This window comes from Mustela nigripes, chromosome 6 (assembly GCF_022355385.1).
Source record: "Mustela nigripes isolate SB6536 chromosome 6, MUSNIG.SB6536, whole genome shotgun sequence".
Classification (NCBI taxonomy): Eukaryota; Metazoa; Chordata; class Mammalia; order Carnivora; family Mustelidae; genus Mustela; species Mustela nigripes.
The window spans coordinates 43,284,777-43,305,075 of NC_081562.1; the positions used below are offsets into that span (position 1 = coordinate 43,284,777).

General features: G+C 35.7%; 1 long non-coding RNA gene across 1 annotated transcript in view; it reads left to right on the forward strand.

Moving 5' to 3' along the window:
• Positions 1 to 5,362: 5,362 nt before the first annotated feature.
• Positions 5,363 to 20,299, forward strand: part of LOC132020561 (uncharacterized) — a 35,592-nt gene continuing 20,655 nt past the window's right edge. Inside the window, exons 1-2 of the long non-coding RNA XR_009405029.1 lie at positions 5,363 to 5,787; positions 8,210 to 8,358. This is a non-coding gene — a long non-coding RNA (uncharacterized LOC132020561). The remainder of the gene's footprint in view (positions 5,788 to 8,209; positions 8,359 to 20,299) is intronic.

A 20,299-nucleotide genomic window follows, 5' to 3' on the forward strand; every position in this document is an offset into this window, starting at 1 on the left:
GGAACCAATACAAAGTGAAATTTATATTAAGGAAAATCAAATCACTGACCATTGAAAAGTTCTCCAAATTTGCAAAGGAAAAAGACAAACAGAAAAGTCAGATGGCAGATCATTTTAAATATTGGAAAGGGACAGAAGAAAAAATGTTCTAAGAGGAAATGAAAACAAATAAAAAATAAAATCTAGGAACATGGATTCAACTTTTTTGAAATTAAATAGGATTTGTGTATTCAAACTGGTGTTTCGCTTCATTCTGGACAAAATCAAAGATAAAATATTTGGAAGTATTTTGGAATGTTTTTGAATGACAACACAATAAAACAAAGCTTTATAAAGAAGCACTCAAATGAGAACAAAAACTTCTTCACGAGAATAAATTTCAGGTCATTTTAGGGTAGTGTTTGTGGAAGACAAAGGAGAAACAACTATGCAAGAAAGATTCTCATATAAAATCTTTATTCAGGTGCAGAATTATGCTTCCATAATGTAAAATAATTACAAAACAATTTTAATTGATCATACTGCTTAATTAAGAGTTCAAAATAAAAGCACAGAAAATTTTGAGTAAGAGTTTTACTTTCTTTCATCAGAGTTCTGTAGTTTTTTTCATATAGATCTTGTTCTTACTTTGTTAGATTTACCGAAGTATTTCATAGATGACAGTGTGAACAGAACTTTTTAAAGAAGTATGAAAAGATGAAATTTGTCAACCTCAAGACTTAAAACTGGAAAAAAATTAAAGAGTCATCGCACAGAATAATAATAACAAGTTGTTCTGTTCTCTGTTGTGATTTTCTTGAACATTTTGTAATAAGCGTATATCATTGGTGTAAACATTAAATTCACTATTTAGAAGAAAGTCATGGCACAAAATAATGGGAGTCCTGATTTTGTGAAAAATAATTTAGATAATTATTACAACCTGATGATAAAGTGCTGCAGTTCTCAAAAAATATTACTGAAACAAAGACATATGCAAAACAATGAAATAAGTATCTGTATCTAAAACCCACTTTTAATGTGTTTTTTAAAAGACTTATTTATTTATTTGGGAGGGAGAGTGAGAGGGCGTGTATTTGTGTGTGCGCACACGCGTGTGGGTACAAGTAGGGGAGGGGCAGAGGGGGAGGAAGAAAATCTCAGACTCCTGACTGAGCCAAGAGCTAGGGTGGGATGGGGGGAATCCCACAACGCATGAGATCATGACCTGAGCCAAAACCAAGAGTTTGGTGTTTAACTGACTGACCCACCCAGGTGCCCCTCAAACACACTTTTAATTTAAAAAGTTGGAGAAGCATATAGGTGAATAAGCAAAGATATGTAACACTCTTAGCTTTTAATAGAGTTATACTGAGTTATTTTCTTTCTTTATGTAAGTCTTTTTTTTTTTTTTAACATATTTTCGAACAACTGCAAAAGACACTCCGGGTAGATATAAAGAGAGTACATAGAAAGCTTTTAAAAGAGTGGGTAAGAACATAAAACAATGCAGTCAATATATTAAAAACACAAAAGAGAACTAATAAAGAAAATGAGTGAATAGGTAGAGATTATGCATTTTCTTTCACTGGTGCTCATTCACTACTTAACTTACATTAGTCATTAAACTGTTATTTGTAGAGAGAAGGAAAGCAGAAAGGAAGGGATAAAGAATGGGATGGCAATAAAATGAGGGCATTTTTAGGGATGAATAATAACAAAGTTCTCAGAGCTATCCACTCCTTTAAATTTCTTCTTTAAATTTTTGTTTAGGAACTTATAAACTCACACTTGGAATAGCATCTTGGAATAATATCTTGGAATGGTATCTTGGAATACTCTATTTAAATATATAATATTTAATATTTGAAGTTTTCCTAATTTCCATTTTCTCATTCCTCAAGTGGTCTTGCTAGTGCCTTCAAACTCAGCATAAAATTTCTTAAGCCATTCCCTTACACAAATATATTTATCATGGATACTGATTTTAAGAAGTAAACTCGAGGGCACCTGGGTGGCTCCTTGGCTTAAAGCCTCTGCCTTTGGCTCAGGTCATGATCTCAGGGTCCTGGGATCGAACCCTGCATTGGGCTCTCTGCTAGGCAGAGAGCCTGCTTCCTTTTCTCTCTTTGCCTGTCTCTCTGCCTACTTGTGAGCCCTGTCAAATAAATAAATAAAATCTTAAAAAAAAAAAAAAGAAGTAAACTCTAGCCTCCTTAGCATGGCATTCAAACTGCACAATCACTTCACAAAAATGTGAAACTGATGTTATTTGTAGTGAGAATTGTCTCAAAAATATCTTTGAGACCTTTATGCTGACTCAAAAATATCACAGAGAAATACTAGAAAACAATATTGATAAACGGAGTAATTCTAAGAATGTTGAAAGTTTTAGGGAAAACTTAAAACATTAAAAGGCTCAGAAATGAGAACTGTAGAAATGAAAATCAGAGAAAGCACAGGAAAAATCATGCGCTTAAACATCCAGTGCTTTTTTTTTTCTTATTTCTTTTCAGCTTAACAGTATTCATTGTTTTTCCACACCCAGTGCTCCATGCAATACGTGTCCTCCCATTAGGAGCCCACGACCTTGTTCCCCCAACCTCCCACCCCCGCCACCCCGTGCCTTCAAGACCCTCAGGTTGTTTTTCAGAGTCCATAGTCTCTCACGGTTCACCTCCCCTTCCAATTTTTTAAACATTAAAGTTTAAAAATTCAATAAATGGAATTGTTGCTTATGTACAGTCAACATACATCATTAATTTGTATCAATGTGGAAACCAGATTTTTTCCCTATAAATTGAACTGGACTCAGAACCTAACACATATTAGGTTAACACCAACTATGAGAATAAATTACTTAACGTAAGTGTTCATTCCTTTCAAATACATATGCTCCAGTAAAGTAAAGTTAAATGAATTTAGGAGGATATTAAATGATTGATTTTTGTTTTAGCTATTTTCACTGATACTATATGTTTTTTAAACAGAGTAGAAAAATTTAGGAAATGTGGCTTAATTGCATATTTTTCCTTATACTATTTCATGAATGGAAAGATAAAATCCTACAGCCCTTAACTGTAAAGAACACTGATGCATTAGCCATTTATAACTCGTAAAAACAGCTTCAAGTAAAATTTAATGAAGAAAAGCTGCATTAGTTCTTTCCATTAAGATGATAATTTTTATGAGTTACACTTGTGAGCGGAGTAAAACACAATGATCTCTTTTTTTGCCAACGATTTTGGACAGCATCAGTTTGTGCAGACTGTCTCTCTCTGGGTTGTGTAGTGAAATGGTCATCAGCTTGAACTCCAAATTACATGCCTGTAATTAATTATATCACAACTGACCTGCTGGTCTGATCCTCAGTTCTCCGTTTGCTCTTGCCACTGGACCATTAATTTCCTAACAGACAAATTGCGTTTGGTTCTCCTTCACTGTGATCCAGAAAAGCGGGGGCTAGTGACACAAATGGCACAGACAAATCGTACTCACTGCGAAACCAGGAAAACGGGGAGAAAGAGAAGCTGAAGGCGCACAGTGGGTGTTCAGACTCTAGCTTTTGACCCACAGGTCTGCCCTGACCTACTTTGCAATTTGGGTACAACAGAACTGGTTCATTCAAAGCTAAATATGTAGAAGATACTTCTGGTAATTACTATATTTAAGTGTTAGTAATTGATTACTAGTTAACAATAACACTATACATATTGAACATACTAACCTTGTTTTTAAATATTTTATTTATTTGTTTAAGACAGAGAGAAAGAGTGTGTGCGTGCACCCGTGAGTGCATGAAGGGCAGGGCGGGGGCAGCAGAACCAGGTTCCCCGCTGAGCAGGGAGCTTGATGTGGGGCTCTATCCCAGGACACTGGGATCATGATCTGAGCCAAAGGCAGCCACTTAACCAAATGTTAACTGAAATATTCCTTGTGAATATTTCCTACTTTATTTTTATATGTCTTTGAAGGATTGTAATGACAAGAAATTATTTTTAGGTAGTAAAATGTATGAATTCATTTTATTTGAAGTATCAAAAAATACACACTATTTCTACAAAGTAAGATGATGGGGAAAAAAGCACAAAGCATTGTCAAAAGACAGTAGAGAAAACAGTCTTGCATAAAAAGAGGGGGCAGCATGTGAGGGGAGATGTCAACAATTGCTATGTCTTAAGTCCAGTTTCAATGGGAACAGTGTCAGAAGATTTGTTTGAAGGCCGATTAGTGAGGAGTGTTTTTGATACAACACCTGTGAGGGAATGGGGAAGCAGGATTTGGTCAACTAAGAATCTGAACCCTATCCAGTTAACAACAGTCTGAGCCAGTCCCAGGGGGAGCTCAGAAGCTGGGATGGTCATTTAGAAAGGTCTTGAATTGAGGCAAGGGGTCCGGACTTTGTCCCTATACCTTAACCAGTCTGAAAATTAATAAAGGAAACGTTTTAAAAAATGGAGCCAGGAAATCTTGCCAGCGGAGCTCTCACATATCTACCACTGGTGGCAGCCTGCCTAACCCACAGTAAGAAGGAAGGTAAGAATGAGCTTGACAAGGAAGGACATTTTTTCTTTTAAGATTTTAATTAATTTATTTATTTGAAAGAGAGAGAGTGAGAGAGAGCATGAGAAGGGAGAAGGTCAGAGGGAGAAGCAGACTCCCTGTGGAGCTGGGAATCCGATGCAGGACTCCATCGTGGGACTCCAGGATCATGACCTGAGTGGAAGGCAGTCGCTTAACCAACTGAGCCAACCAGGTGCCCAGGGAGGACTTTTTCATATGGAACCTAACATTCTGCTTTAAAAAGGAAGATCCTTCTCTGCCCCAACAACATATTAACCATCACTGCAACCAGTGAAAAATCACTACAACTATGAACTCTTGTTCTCCAATGAACTTTTGTTTAAAATAACCCTCCTCAATATTCTCCTGAAACCTAGTAAAAAATAACTTTCCCTTTGTCTCCTAGAACTTGTCTGGGGTTCACCATAGCTTACAAATGTCCCAAATTGTAATTCCTTTGTTATTCCCAAATACATTCAGATTATAAGTTTAAAAAACTGGCTTATTTATTTATTTATAAGATTAAAAAAAAATTATTTGACAGAGCGCGTAGGAGGGAGAGAGAGCAAGCAAAAGCAGGGGGAATGGCAGGCAGGGGAGAAGCAGGCTCGCTGCTGAGCAAGAAGCCTGACGTGAGACTCCATGCCAGGCTTCTGGGGTCATGACCTAAGCCAAAGGCAGCCGCCTAACCAACTGAGCCAACCAGGCAGCCCTGGTTATTTTATTTTTAGGGCTAACACCAGTCATGAAATTAGGTGCCCAGGGGGTGATTGTCGCTCTCGACCCGCAAGAACGACCCTCAGACGAGGTGGGTGGCAAACTTCTTTATTCAGTCTTCAGCCCCGGGACGCCGAACATCGATTACAGCCCCAAGTTATAGGATACAGTGGATAGAAAGTAACCAATCACCACATAACACAACTACTATAACATCCAATCAGAAGGGATACAGATGACTTCAATCCAGATCATGCGGGGAGCTCGTGCCTACTGACGTGAGCCCCTGAAACTTATTGTTCACTCTGTTTTTGTGCTGTTCCCATGTGCCGTTCCCATGGTCCCTGGTTAATCTTATACTAGTCCCGATACTTCAGTACAGGTTGTGCATTCCCTGGAGCGCTCCCACATAAACATTCATCTGCCCTTCTCCTCAAGCCTCGCCTAGTACGTGACTCCCAGCTTCTGCTGAATGGCTCTCCACAGTGATGGCTTAACTTTGAGGAGGAACTCAGGTATAAACTCTTGGTAAGCAGTATTCTTGATAGCTTGGGTCATGAGTCTTAGCTCTGAAAGGGAATCTGGGCTTCATACCTTGGCAACCACTAATTTAAGATATTAATTACTTTCATATAGTGGTGTTGCCCATAAAAGTTGGTATAAATTTCCTGTAAAGAAGTTTTGGTAATGTAAATCAATTTTTTCCCTAGTTCGTTTCTAAAATTTTTTCTTATAAAAATGACAAAGAGAAAATCCTGAAAGCAGCCCGGGAAAAGAAGTCTGTAACATACAATGGTAAAAATATTAGATTGGCAGCTGACTTATCCACAGAGACCTGGCAGGCCAGAAAGAGCTGGCATGATATTTTCAGAGCACTAAACGAGAAAAACATGCAGCCAAGAATACTATATCCAGCTAGGCTATCATTGAAAATAGAAGGAGAGATTAAAAGCTTCCAGGACAAACAACAACTGAAAGAATTTGCAAATACCAAACCAGCTCTACAGGAAATCTTGAAAGGGGTCCTCTAAGCAAAGAGAGAGCCTACAAGTGGTAGATCAGAAAGGAACAGAGACCATATACAGTAACAGTCACCTTACAGGCAATACAATGGCACTAAATTCATATCTCTCAATAGTTACCCTGAATGTGAATGGGCTAAATGCCCCTGTCAAAAGACACAGGGTATCAGAATGGATAAAAAAACAAAACCCATCTATATGTTGCCTCCAAGAAACTCATTTTAAGCCCGAAGACACCTCCAGATTTAAAGTGAGGGGGTGGAAAAGAATTTACCATGCTAATGGACATCAGAAGAAAGCAGGAGTGGCAATCCTTATATCAGATCAATTAGATTTTAAGCCAAAGACTATAATAAGAGATGAGGAAGGACACTATATCATACTCAAAGGGTCTGTCCAACAAGAAGATTTAACAATTTTAAAAATGTCAATATAGGACAAAGACTTATAGGCAAATATGTAAGATTTATGTTCTTGTTCTTTACCGATAAATATAAATACATAATTAAAATAAACCATATTGTATACTGTATTCTATAATATATACTATATATAGTATAATATATAATAATATATATGGAAGTGTAATATCTACTTCCATATATATTTCATATTATGGAAGGAAATGTGCAGAATATTTACATAAATTTCTCCTGGATTATGGAGTCTTGGCTGATAATTTTTTCCCCTGCTACTTATTTTTCTGTTGTTTAGGTTACTTATAAAACAATATTACTCTAGGGGGTGCCTGGGTGGCTCAGTGGGTTAAAGCCTCTGCCTTTGGCTCAGGTCATGATCCCAGGGTCCTGGGATCGAGCCCCACATTGGGCTCTCTGCTCAGCAGGGAGACTACTTCCCCCTCTCTCTCTCTATCTGCCTCTCTGCCTACTTGTGATCTCTGTCAAATAAATAAATAAAATCTTAACAAAAAAAAAAAACTAACATTACTTTATAATTAGCAAAAAACACGATATTTAAGCTTTAAAGTGTCTTGGCTTCATATAAAACTTATAAGCAGACCAATTTTTTGTTTATTTGGTTTCATCATTGTTCTTTTCTAAGTAATTACCAAAAATCACATGAACACATGGACTATAAGTCTCTCAACCCAAAGAGATGCCTCACTAGAGAATTGTGTGAAGTTATTCCTGAGATGGAACATAAGTTATGCAGCTGTTTCTCAAATTTTGACCCAGTCATCTAGAATCACCTGGTCATTGAATTTAAGCTTATTAGGACAGGCAGTGCTGGTCTGGGTAAGAACATAGGCTTTAGCATTCAACAAATGTGATCTGAACTCTTAGCTTTATCATTTGGCAGCTATGCATCCTGGAGTAAGTAATTTCAGGCCTCCATTCCTCAGTCTCATCACCTGTAGAATGTTGTATATACATGAAATGAGAGAGGATATATTGAGTAATTCCTATATTTTTAGCCAATTTTGTGAAATATTTTAAGTGATCAGAGATCAGAAGTGATAGCTACCTTACTATCATGCTATGGATTTTTTCTTTTCTTTCTTTCTTTTTTTTTTTTGTTCTTGAAAATTCCTTGGCTCTGATTTGAATACAAACTGAAGGAAACAGACCATGAAGAAGACACCAAATCACAGAATTCTTATAATGTGTTGGTCTAATTTTTATTATTTTATCAGTGGCTGACAACAATTTACTTTATTCAAAGTAGAGGAAAACAATTTCTCTCCAGTAGCTTTGAGAAAATTATATTATCACCACTGCAAATTATTATATTCACAGTATTAAATTATAGAAAACAATTATTCTAAAAATGTTCATATGCATATGTATACACACACACTTTTTTTTTATTCACATTGGATAGTGCCCTTTGCTGTTAGATTGTTCAAGAATGCTATATTTATGCATTAACGTGTAACAGAAAATCTTTTCACACACACAAAAATGTAGGTTTCCAGCACTCTGTATCCCATGAACTGAGACAGAAGGAGTGTCTTCGCTGAGGATCCAGAAAGTTGACCCAAACCTTCAATAACAGCAAGTTACACAGCATTCTGGCAAACACAGAGCCACCTGGAAATGTATTTTGCCGTATCAAGGTAGCAAATCTTTGATTATCCCCTTCCTAACAATTTAGCAAAACTGCAAACCAATTTTGTTATTTTTTTTTCATTTTAAACTACAATATGGCTAATTAGAAGCATAGTCTTGTAATTCCATATGACTGATATGTCTGTTCTACAAACATATGAGTTGGGAAACTATATACTAACAATATTGTATTTTCTCAGTCCTTGTGCTAGGTGCTTGGGCTTTTTTAGTCTGGAAAGTGATTAACATTGAAAGATAACCTAATAAGCAATTTCACAGAGTCCCTGAGATGGAGATTAGCAAGGCAGTCTTCTTCAATTAAATCTGAAGGCTAGTGAAATGAAAGGACCCATGATTCATTCATTTCCGTCTACCCACTGACTATGACATGAGCAAATAAGTTCTCTGTCAACAAATGGAGGGTACATATCACAGTTGCTTTATTTATAATGTTAAATTGTGAAAAGCAATTATTTTTTCATAACCTCCTGGAAACAGATGATAGTTCAGCTCAGATTTCCACCTTATTTTCAAAGTAGCTCTTTGCATAATGTATTGCATAATGTATTTTAATGTATTTTCATGAAAATTTTTCTAGCCAGTATAACACAGCTGCTTTATTCATTTCTACTTCATAGTTTGAGTTTTAAGACATAGTCTATGTTAAATTAATCAGACGGTTTAGTGTTTTCTTCTCTAATACCACAGATTTAAGTCAGATATTCAAAACAATTTTTGTTGTTGTAGTTGTTATTCTTGAAATGTAACAACTTATTGAAAAGGAAACATAATTGGGCTGAGAATCAGGAGTTACAGGCTTGAATCCAGGCTTATTTCTTGTCTATATAATCTTAACTAAACCACTGGGTTCTCTGAGGTCTGCATATTTTCACTTATTAAATGTGGGAAAATTATTTTTCAGTTGCCTTCTTTTCTTCCCCTAACCCTAAATTTAACATTTTTACAAAGTGTGTGATTAAATCAGTTATGCTGGAAATCTAATATATGGTGATTCTATTGTCTTAGGAAACACAACACGGGTCACTTCCTGGGTCCCGTTAGTATCCTCTGGGGTTAGATCCCATATACAATCTGTATTCAGGAGGCTTCCCTTTCTCTCTATTTAATTCAGATACAGTTGTCCACAGGTAAAGTGATGTCCTGTGTGACTTTTTTAAATTGTTTTTACTCTTTTTGCTGAGGGTCTTTTACTTTGGGTTAATATAGAGTTAACTTTTTTATGTAATATTATGTAGAAATTTGGAACTGGAAAAGATGAAATGACAAGCAAGAAATTTTCACTTGTTTCCCTTATTATGGAACATATGACAGCAAAAATAAGAATCATGAGTCATATGTCTATCCTTTAGTTACTGCTTCTTTTGGATATCAGGAAAACTTACTCATCTTTAAGTTTTGATCTTCCTTAGGAAAATAAATTGTTTTTACTTTATGTTTTTAAAAATTCTCTTTAAGTCTACTATGGACATAATATAATTAACCTATAGATTTTTAAGTAAAGGCTACAAAAATATTTCTACCTTCTTAACTCAATTTTATTTGGGTATGAATCAACTTATACAAAAAGTCTCACTCGATCAACTTGTGCACTTTGGGGAGAGGAGTAACAAAATATACAGTGGTAGTGTATAAATCCGAATGCTGATTCTAAGTCTGAGATTAGAAACGATGAGCACTGATCCTTTGTTGGTATATTGGTATACAATTTTTATAATAATGTTTTTATAAAAGTCAAATAATACAAATTACATTATGCTTTAAAATGTTGTGTAAGCTATGAAATAGCTTGCCAATGAAAGATATGGTTTTAACAAATTTAAAATCTAGTTCGGGCCTTGTCTACAAAAGTCATATATGACCAAATAGTTGGTTGATATAACACACATCTTCTGGTTTGATTAACTCTAGAAATAGAACAGGAAAGAAATATATGAGGTAATTCTCATGTTTCTTTTTCTTTTTTTTTTTTTTTTAAGATTTTATTTGGGGGTGACTGGGTGGCTCAGTTGGCTAAGCATCTTCCTTCAGCTCTGGTCATGATCCCAGAGTCCTGGAATGGAGCTTGCATTAGGCTCTGTGCTCAGTGGGGAGCTACTCCTCCCTCTCTCTCTGCCCCTCTCCCTGCTCATGCTGTCTTTCTCTCAATTAAATAAATACAATCTTTCTTAAGAGATTGTATTTATTTGTTTCAGAGAGAAAGAACATAATTGTGGGGAAGGGGTAGAGGGAGAAGCAGATTCCCTGCTGAGTGGGGAGCCTGACATTGGGCTCATTCCCAGGACCCTGAGATCATGACCTTAGCTGAAGGCAGATGCTTAACTAACCGAACCACCCAAGTGTACCTCATTCTGCATGTCACATCATATTGAACTAATCTTTTGGCCTGTAATGGAAATCCATTTCCTAAATAATTGTGGGCATGTTTTACACAAATGTTATTAGCAAAAATTTTAAATACAAATATAGACTTTAAGTAAAATGATATTATATTGAGATTACAAATCAAAGAAAATATGAAATGTAATATCATAATGTAAGATGTAAATATAAAAATGCAAAAAAAGGAAAAAGAAAAACAAATATACCAAATCTGGAAAGACTTGAAGGCATGGATGGGTGTTAAGAGTAAAAGATCCAGGAAAGAACTCTTGGTAGCAGATCATGTTTTGATGTACATAGAGTTATAGAATTAGCTAGGGGAGAATTACTTCATGGTTTGTAAGCAACAAGGACCAGCTTGGGCTTTGTTTCGTTGCTTTCAAGAAGATCAGAATAAATATGGAAAAAGACTTGTAAGGAAAAGCTAAGCAAAATTCTGGGAAAGACAGGTAGTATCCAGTTAAAGAACAGTTGAATCGAGAGGAAATAACATCAGCCTCATGTTTAAGAACGACGTAGAACCTGCCATGGGGTGATTAAGCCATCTAATGAGGAGTTTAAGATTGTTGCCTGGGAAGTTACAGTCACCTGAAAAATCAGACTATGTAGATAACTATAAATAGGAATTAGTAAAAGGAAGTTCCCTCAACTTTTTTAGTTTTGTGTAATTTATACTCAATTTTCTTTCAGAGTAAAAACTCATTACTTTGACTAATACAAATTGGCTTGAAGAAGCGGGTAAAGAGAAAACAAGAAAGAAGTAGAGTCCGAAGCTTTGCTTTTTAGATTAGAACTTTTCTGAATCCCTGTCTCCTTCTTTTAGTGCTAGCAACTCTACTGAGTGTACTCAGGGATCATCTTTTCAGGTGCTGGTGTGCATTGATATAATATCATCATCATTATAGTTCCAGTTCAATGGCTGGGGAGCTAAACCACATGACAAAGATATAACCTACAGGACTCCAACTTGATTTTGTAAACTGGCAAACAGTTTGCAGTGATCCCCACCACTTTTTTTTTTTTAATTTTTTAAAATTTATTTTCAGCATAACAGTATTCATTGTTTTGCACCACACCCAGTGCTCCATGCAATCCGTGCCCTCTATAATACTCACCACCTGATACCCCGACCTCCCACCCCCCAGCCCCTTCAAAACCCTCAGATTGTTTTTCAGAGCCCACAGTCTCTCATGGTTCACCTCCTCTTCCAATTCCCCCCAACTCCCTTCTCCTCTTCATCTCCCCACGTCCTCCATGCTATTTGTTATGCCCCACCACCTTTTTGAAAGTTTTGTTGTTGTTGTTTTTTCTGTTGTTTCTTGTTTTCCTTCATACTTAACATATCAGACTTCCTCTGCTTCTTTTATTATCCTACTGAAGCTTTCAAAAACATTTTCCTCACTAAATTCCCTAAATTCTGGAGTTTTTAATGGGTCATAGATTAATCAAATAGAACTAGTAGAAAACAACAGTCATCTTAAAACCTGTTTTTTTTTTTTTTCATAAATCAGTGCTAATTATTTAGGTCCATTGAGGTTGCAAAATGTTAATCCCTGTATAATAGAAGGAAGTGTTTGAGATTTACCAAGGTTTTAAAGTATTAATGCATAGTTTTAAATCTGATGTAAGATTTTATATTTTACTGGCTATAATTTCCTATAAAGCCAAGTTTCAATTCCAACTAATTCCAAAATTGTTATGCAGTTGAATGTTCATGATGACCTTGTAAAATTAACTAAGGAAAAAATATCTAGTAAATGATACAGTATTTACATTATAAGGTGCTTTAGAGAATGTACACTTTTACAGCAAGCCCAGGTAATTATTCATGATGGAAGAAAGGATTATTTTAGGTATGTATCTGTTCAATTTATGTCTTGAATTAATAAGTACCAAGAGACAAAGCTAACTGAAACTATTTCATTGTTTTGAGATGGAATAAAAGTTCATAAAATATTCTAGAAGTGGCTGTATTTCCACCTGTATTGTGCTTAGAACCAAATATGTCAAATACCATTGTACTAAGGTTTGTGTACTTTCACTGTCTTACTGCTAAATGTTTACAATGTTCTTTTTGTGCAATTTTTATTCTGAATCCTTAATTTTCTCTTTGCTATGAGGCCAAAAATGATCTAATTTGGACACAGCAATTAATGCGCTCCCCCCCTTTTTTTTTGGATAATCTAGTACATCAGGATAAGGTATTTTTTTTTTTAAGATTTTATTTATTTATTTGACAGACAGAGATCACATGTAGGCAGAAATGCAGGCAGAGAGAGAGGGAGAATCAGTGAGCCCACTGCAGGGCTCAATCCCAGGAGCAGAGAGCCCGATGCGGGGCTCGATCCCAGGACCCCGGGATCATGACCTGAGTCGAAGGCAGAGGCTTTAACCCACAGAGCCACCCAGGTGCCCCGATAAGTTTTTTTTTTTTTTTAAATACATTAATCTGTACTTTTTCTAAATATTCTCTGATTTTCTCTCAAGTTGGAAGTTCTGCTTTGACTTTCCTTGCTGTCACTGCAGCATGTTGGAAATCAAGTGCTATTTTGAGGTCATTGCACTTCCTTTCTTTGTAGAGGGTTTAATGATTATGCTCAGTGTCTAGGACAATAAACACTAAACAAACACAGGTGTACAGCTCTGTGCTTGGTACAATTCTAAATACATTGCATGCTTTATCACTTTTGTTTATATCAACCTTATAAGTTAGATCAGCACCAATATTAACTCCTTTTAAAGATGAGAAAATTAAGTTTAAATAACTTGCGACAAAGTACCAATAAGTAAGTGGCTGAGCCAGGGTTTGGATTCAAGCAGTATTTCCAGTCCCTTAGCCATAACAACTATACTTCTGTAATACATTATTTATGGGGCTGAGACAGAAAGGCAAAGATGGAAGATGAGGCTGCTTATAAGACTTTAAACTGAATAGCTGTTAGGTTAAACTAGGGTGACAAGACCCTCCATACAGGGACATCAAACTTAACAAAGATTCTAGTACTTCCATTTATCATGAAAGCAGCATTTAGTCACTGGAGACTTACCTACTGACCACAGGGCCTCTCAAAGTTGTAAATTTCCAAGGTAGGAAAATGGAGGATAGTTGAATGTAAGAAATGGATAGAATTTACAGAGGAAGAGTAGAAGCAGGATTGTACTTCATGAGAACAAGTGAAGACCTGACTCTCACCATTTGCATCCTTCTCAAAAAAGACAAGTTTCATTTTAGACTTTTAAAAATTATTGTATTGCCATAACATCTATATACAGTTGTCAAACAGAGAGCTGAACATTTTCAGCCATAGGGAATATACTGGGAATAGCACTGTAGTTTGGGGTGTCTTCTCCACAGAAGAAGTTTCCTTACAAAATCTTACAGTGCATATGATATTCAGTGAGTAAAAACTCAAGCCTTTCTATTATTACTGCTCTTGAAAAGTCATCTGAAGTATGGAAAAGAAGGTATAAAAATTCTCATAAATTGCAGATATTTTTCTATTTAGCAAAGTCCAAGTGATCAGTTGATATCTACTGAAGTAAAGCAGCAATGCTGGAAATGTGGCTGCTATAGAAGTTCCTCATGTTTTACAGAAATGAAATCATAGTATGCATATCCATGCACTAAAATAATATATACATAAGGATTCTCATCCAAATGCTAACATGGATTGACTTTAGGTTATAAGAGTGGGAAAATGTGGGAAGAGAGATTTCAGTTTATTTTTACTTCTATACTGCTTGAATTTTTAAAAAATTAAAGAATTTAATGGGAAGCCTGGGTGGCTCAGTCCGTTAAGCATCTGCCTTCAGCTCAGGTCATGATCCCAGGGTCCTGGGATGAAGCCCCACATCGTGCTCCTTGCTCAGTGGGGAGTCTGCCTTTCCCTCTGCCTGCTGTTCCTCCTACTTGGGCTCGCTCTCTTTCTTTCTCTGACACATAAATTAAATCTTTAAAAAAAATAAAGAAAGAACTTTAAGCCAGGAGTGCTGGGGTGGCTCAGTCAGTTAAGTGTCTGATTCTTGATTTTGGTTTAGGTCATGATCTCAGGATTGTGGGATTAAACCCCATATTGGGCTGTGTGCTCAATGGGGAGTCTGCTGCTCCTTGCCCTCCCACAGCCCTTCCCCTTGTTTGCAAGCACCTCTACATGAATTCTCTCTCTAAAATAAATTAATTAAAAAATGTAAAAAAAAAGTAGACTTTGTGGTAAGCTGTAGTTTATTTTATCTGGAACGTTGATCACTAGATTTAAAATGCTGAATTATAGTTCTTCCTCACTACCTCTTCCGGCCATCTCTACCTCCTTAATCAGAATTTGGCAAGATAGATGCCAAGAATCTGCATTTTAATAAGCTTTGGCTATACTTTTTATGTGCAGTAAATTAGAAAACCATTATTTTAGAGGGTAGCTTTAGTAAAGATCTAGGGGCAAAAGCAATTGGCTGTAGAAGAAGTGATGAAAAGATGCAAATATTGAGGAAGAAAGTAAAGAGTTATATGAAGAAATTTTGAAGGAAAGAGGCAATTGTTATGATGCTGGTAACTGTATATTGCATTCAGGATTCTTTCAGTATTAAGAAAACATAATTCTCTCTGAGAATCTGTCTTTTAACTCTTGGTACAAAGGATTTTTGTTTTAACTTTGTGTAATTGGTGGAATCAGTCCAAAGTAATAAGTCAAAGGAGTAGTAATTTAAGTTACATTGTGATAAAAGTACTAGGATACAGTTTCTTTTATCTGTCTCTATTTCATCTCTCCAATAGACAAACACATTTTTACGCTGTCCACCGTACCTATAATATCTTTAGACCTTTTCCCACAAGTGACGATATGTGTATTTTATCCCTATTAATTTAGCAGAACCTGATATCTTTTCTGTTTTCAGTATATTGAGGAATTCACTACTTTTAATAAATCAGACCTCTGCTGATTCTCGTTGGACAGCTGGCATTCGTGTTTATAGCCTTAAAGGGAATGTGCAAACATCTGCGTTTGATGAATAACTCCATGTGTATTGTAGTTCCTTCAACAGAAATTGTTCAGAAGTTCGAAGAGCTAGTGATAAATAATTAATGAGCACGAAGCAATATTCTCACTTTATTGCCAGACTTAGAGGAAACACACAGTACAAGCTGTAAACCAGGCTTTCCTTTTCCTTTTGTCTTCTCTTTGACTAGTCATTTCGTTGATTGCAGCCTCTGCCATTCGGAAGACCTCCAGGCTTATAACATATCTTCATTTTATCTTGTCTTTAATTCATTTTGTCAAACAAATATCATGAATATTGAAAGCTTCTGTCCTTCAAATGCCACTGAGACATGACTTCTGGAGGCAAGAACTTAACTTAGATGTGGTGGGTATGAGCACATCTACTTTTTCTTTTATCTAATTTTTTTCCTTCATTTTTTTTAAAGATTTTTATTTATTTATTTGATAGACAGAGAGAGATCACAAGTAGGCAGAGAGGCAGGCAGAGAGTGAGGGGGAAGCAGGCTCCCCGCTGAGCAGAGAGCCCGAAGTGGGGCTCAATCCCAGGACCCTGAAATCATGACCCGAGCTGAAGGCAGAGGCTTAAACCACTGAGCCACCCAGGTGCCCCTTTTTCCTTCATTTTTAAATTTTTTTATTGACATTAGAGAAATGGAAAATTGAAAAGTTATATAGCAATTAATGGAATGATTAGAACCAACGTATAAATATACAGTAACTTTAATTCTGGCAAAACAGTAGTCCCACAGGTTGGCACTAATTTGGAATACTTACAAAAGTATAATACCTGAAATTAAATATGGACATCTATGGATACAGTGACACAAGCACTGATAAAGAGTTCATTTATTTATTATTTAAAAGATTTTGTTTATTTGACAAAGAGAAAGGGATCACAAGTAGGAAGAGAGGCAGGCAGAGAGAGAGGGGGAAGCAGGTTCCCTGTCAAGCAGAGAGCCCAGATGTGAGCTGGATCCCAGGACCCTGAGATCATGATCTGAGCCAAAAGCAAAAGCTTAACCCACTGAGCCATCCAGGCACCCCAAAGAGCTCATTTATTATAAAAGAAACTCTGCTGAGGTAGGACTCCGTATATAACAAATTAAATACATAGAATCAACAAAAAGAATTCTTCTATGACCTTTTATGTTATGAATTAAAATGAAATTTGATATTAATTATATTTTCAAGCTTGTACTGTTATATCTGAACTCAACTAAAATGATAGCCATTGAGACAATAAAAAAATATGGATCGGGAAAGTAGAGCATATATATCTTTATGCCAGGCACAGTACATTATAAATATTATCTCAGTTAACCCTCCTAATAACCTATATAATAGACATCATGTCTGTTTCATAGTTAAAGACAATGAAGATAGAGGATTATACGCCTCTTTCTGGGTCTCGTGACCCATGAGTGCCATAAGCAAGACAAATACCTTGGATTGTTTTCCTCTAAAGTCCATATTCATTCCAATGTACTACCTTGTAGAATACCTGATTTCACCTTATGTAATACTTTACACTTGAGGACACAAGGCTGCATCTTGACATCACATATCCTAAGACATATTACCATTCTCTGGGTCACAGGAATAAGATAAAAATATTGTATATACTATCTTACTAATGTTAAAGTTTGGAACATTATTTCCAACCATTTTCATAGTTAGTCCAGTAACTAATTCTCCCCTATTTTCTTAAGGTCCTCTATCATCTATCTATCTATCTATCTGTCATCTATTTATCTTTCTATCTAATCATCTATCATCTCTCTCTCCCATCCATCTACCCCTGTACCAAATATTTATGCACTTTCCTGTTTTCCTAACCTTTACTGAATTTTTAATGATGGTAAAAACTATATTACATTTATTCTTGTTCTTACATCAATAACTAGCACAGTGGCATTTAAATTTGTTCAATAGAAAAGAATGTAATCCTTTAGTTATGACAGGATTACGTTGGAAGGCAGATTGATACCCAAGATTGTTGTAAATCAGTGAAACAACAGGGGAAATGAGGATTAAAAGGAATTTGCTGGTTCCATTTTCAATTTAATGATATTTTGCAGTTTTATAGGGTGAAAAACACAAGATCTGGCAAAGGAGAAATCATGACTTTTGTTATTTATTTTTCAGATGAAAATCATCATTTAAACAATGGTTTCTGCTGATAGTGACTAATTCTTCTCAATACAGAAGGGTTCACTTAGTGATTTATGCTAATAACAAACTATATTTTTTACCTTTTCAATCAACTTCATTCCCTTTTATTTATTTTATTTTTCCTTATGAGTGAAAATATATGGTGATGTGAAAGGAACAGAGGCAAGGAATTAAAGATCCAAGTTCTTGTTTTGGCTCTTCTAACTAATAGATCTACAATTTTGGGTACCTCCTTCAGCCTCAATTATCTAATGTGGGGGTTATAATATATAATTTCTCTGTGGAAAAAAATTACTTATTGAAAATCAGTGGGGTACCTGGGTGACTCAGTGGGTTAAAGCCTCTGCTTTCGGCTCAGGTCATGATCTCAGGGTCCTGGGATGGAGCCCCACATTGGGCTCTCTGCTCCATGGGGATCCTGCTTCCTCCTCTCTCTCTCTGCCTGCCTTTCTGCCTACTTGTGATCTCTGTCTCTCAAATAAATATATAAATAAAATCTTAAAAAAATAAAAAAGAAAATCAGTGATATATCAGGGATATGATAACATATTCTATGGTTTTTATGTCCTATACTAATCACAAAAAGTCATGTGATATGTTTTATTCCCATTTTGCATTTGATTAAACTATTTGATTTATGGAAGTAGCAGGATTGATATTCACACAAAATTATTATCCCAAAGTCAATGTTCTTCTTTCACATGTAATTAGTAAATTGGTTTTTGTTTTGTTTTGTTACTTATGCTTATACAATTATTTAAGAATGGCTACTTAAATTTGAGGCAACAGCCTATACTATTGATTTTTACCAAGCTTGCCAGCAACAATGAATCCTTGTTCTTTGTTTTCGATACAGCCAAACTGTAGCTTATTTTGTACTTGTCAGTTCATTTTTAGACCTGATTTCAGGACTCCATTTTTATTGCAATTTTTTTCTTAGGTTTACTCCATCATTCAAACTTGATATGATCATTTTATCCTAGCCAAATTGTTTGCTATTTCTTCAGAAATGATGTCTTCCAAATGATTAAGATTTTTAGAGAGGCACTTTTGGACATTTAATCAGATATGTTTTACCATTCAGTAATCTTTTTTGATGCAGTATTTCATCAATTATGAATTCTCCTAACTTTATTCCAAGTCTGAATTTCTCCATTGATGGCCACATAATATTTTGATAAACATTGGTAAAATCTTCAACAAAATCCAGATTATAATCAATAATGCCAGACTTATTGACACAGGTGGAATTTACAGTTGACATATAGTTTTTGGACCTCAAAGATTAAAAAGAAATCAGTGGCTTTAGGAAGGCACATGCATTCTCATCTTTCCATTGGTTTCTGTACTCCATATTGATTTACTGCTCCACACTTTTATGTTCCTGGGGTGGCCCCTAAAAGCATTTGAGTTTGAGATCCCTGGGTGATTCCTCTCATCTATCAGCTTTTTATCCATCTAAGTCTCAGCAATTTTTGAACTCATCTGGGGTTTACCAGTTATCTCCACTCCAAGTACATGTGCATACACACACACACACACACACACACACACACACAGTGATATTAGAAGATTAATTCTAGAATTTTTCCCTGGTTAAATATCATAAATACATCCCTTGTTAAATATCACTAGTCTTGAATCTAACTTCTCTACCTTCCTGAAAGACATGACTCTTTTTTTTTTTCATTCTAATCTTCACATTCCACATAATTACAAAAATATTGCAGTGGGTGATAATAACTTCCCATGCATTTTTTTTTTTTTCAGTAGCTGGGGTTCAATTTCTCCAAAAAAGAAAACTTAAATTTCAGTTAGAACAGCTAGGAACAGACCTAAAATTCTGCACTCATCTTGGGATTCAATTCCATCTGCATAATGTTTACTTAGACTAAAAATAGCAGTAGGTCATTGTTCCTGAGAGAGAAAAAAAGTACAAAACAGGAGATTGAAAAGTGGTACATTGTCATTTAATCATTAGTTACTATTGACCGAGATTACCTTAATGTTCTCAGCCTGACTAAACCTTAGACAGTTTTCTTCCTGACTCTCAGTCCCTTACCTCCCTCAGAGTTTTAACCTTAGAAAACTTGCAACTGTAAAGTTTTTCTTTGTCCCTTTGAGATGTAAATCTTCTCCAAGCTTCTTGCCAGTTTTATGATCCAGGAATATCTTTTTCAAGGACCCCGGAGCTATCCCTTTGAAATGTATCATTAAGAAAGATAGTGCCCCTATTTTCTAGTCTTAGTGGGGAGGATAAAACACAGATGGCCAAATCACAGTGACCAAACTTCCTGCTAACACTAGTTAGTACTTTTCCACTTGTTCACCTAGCTTTTAAACACTCTCCACCTTACGTTTCAGAAGTTGATTAAATTTCTCT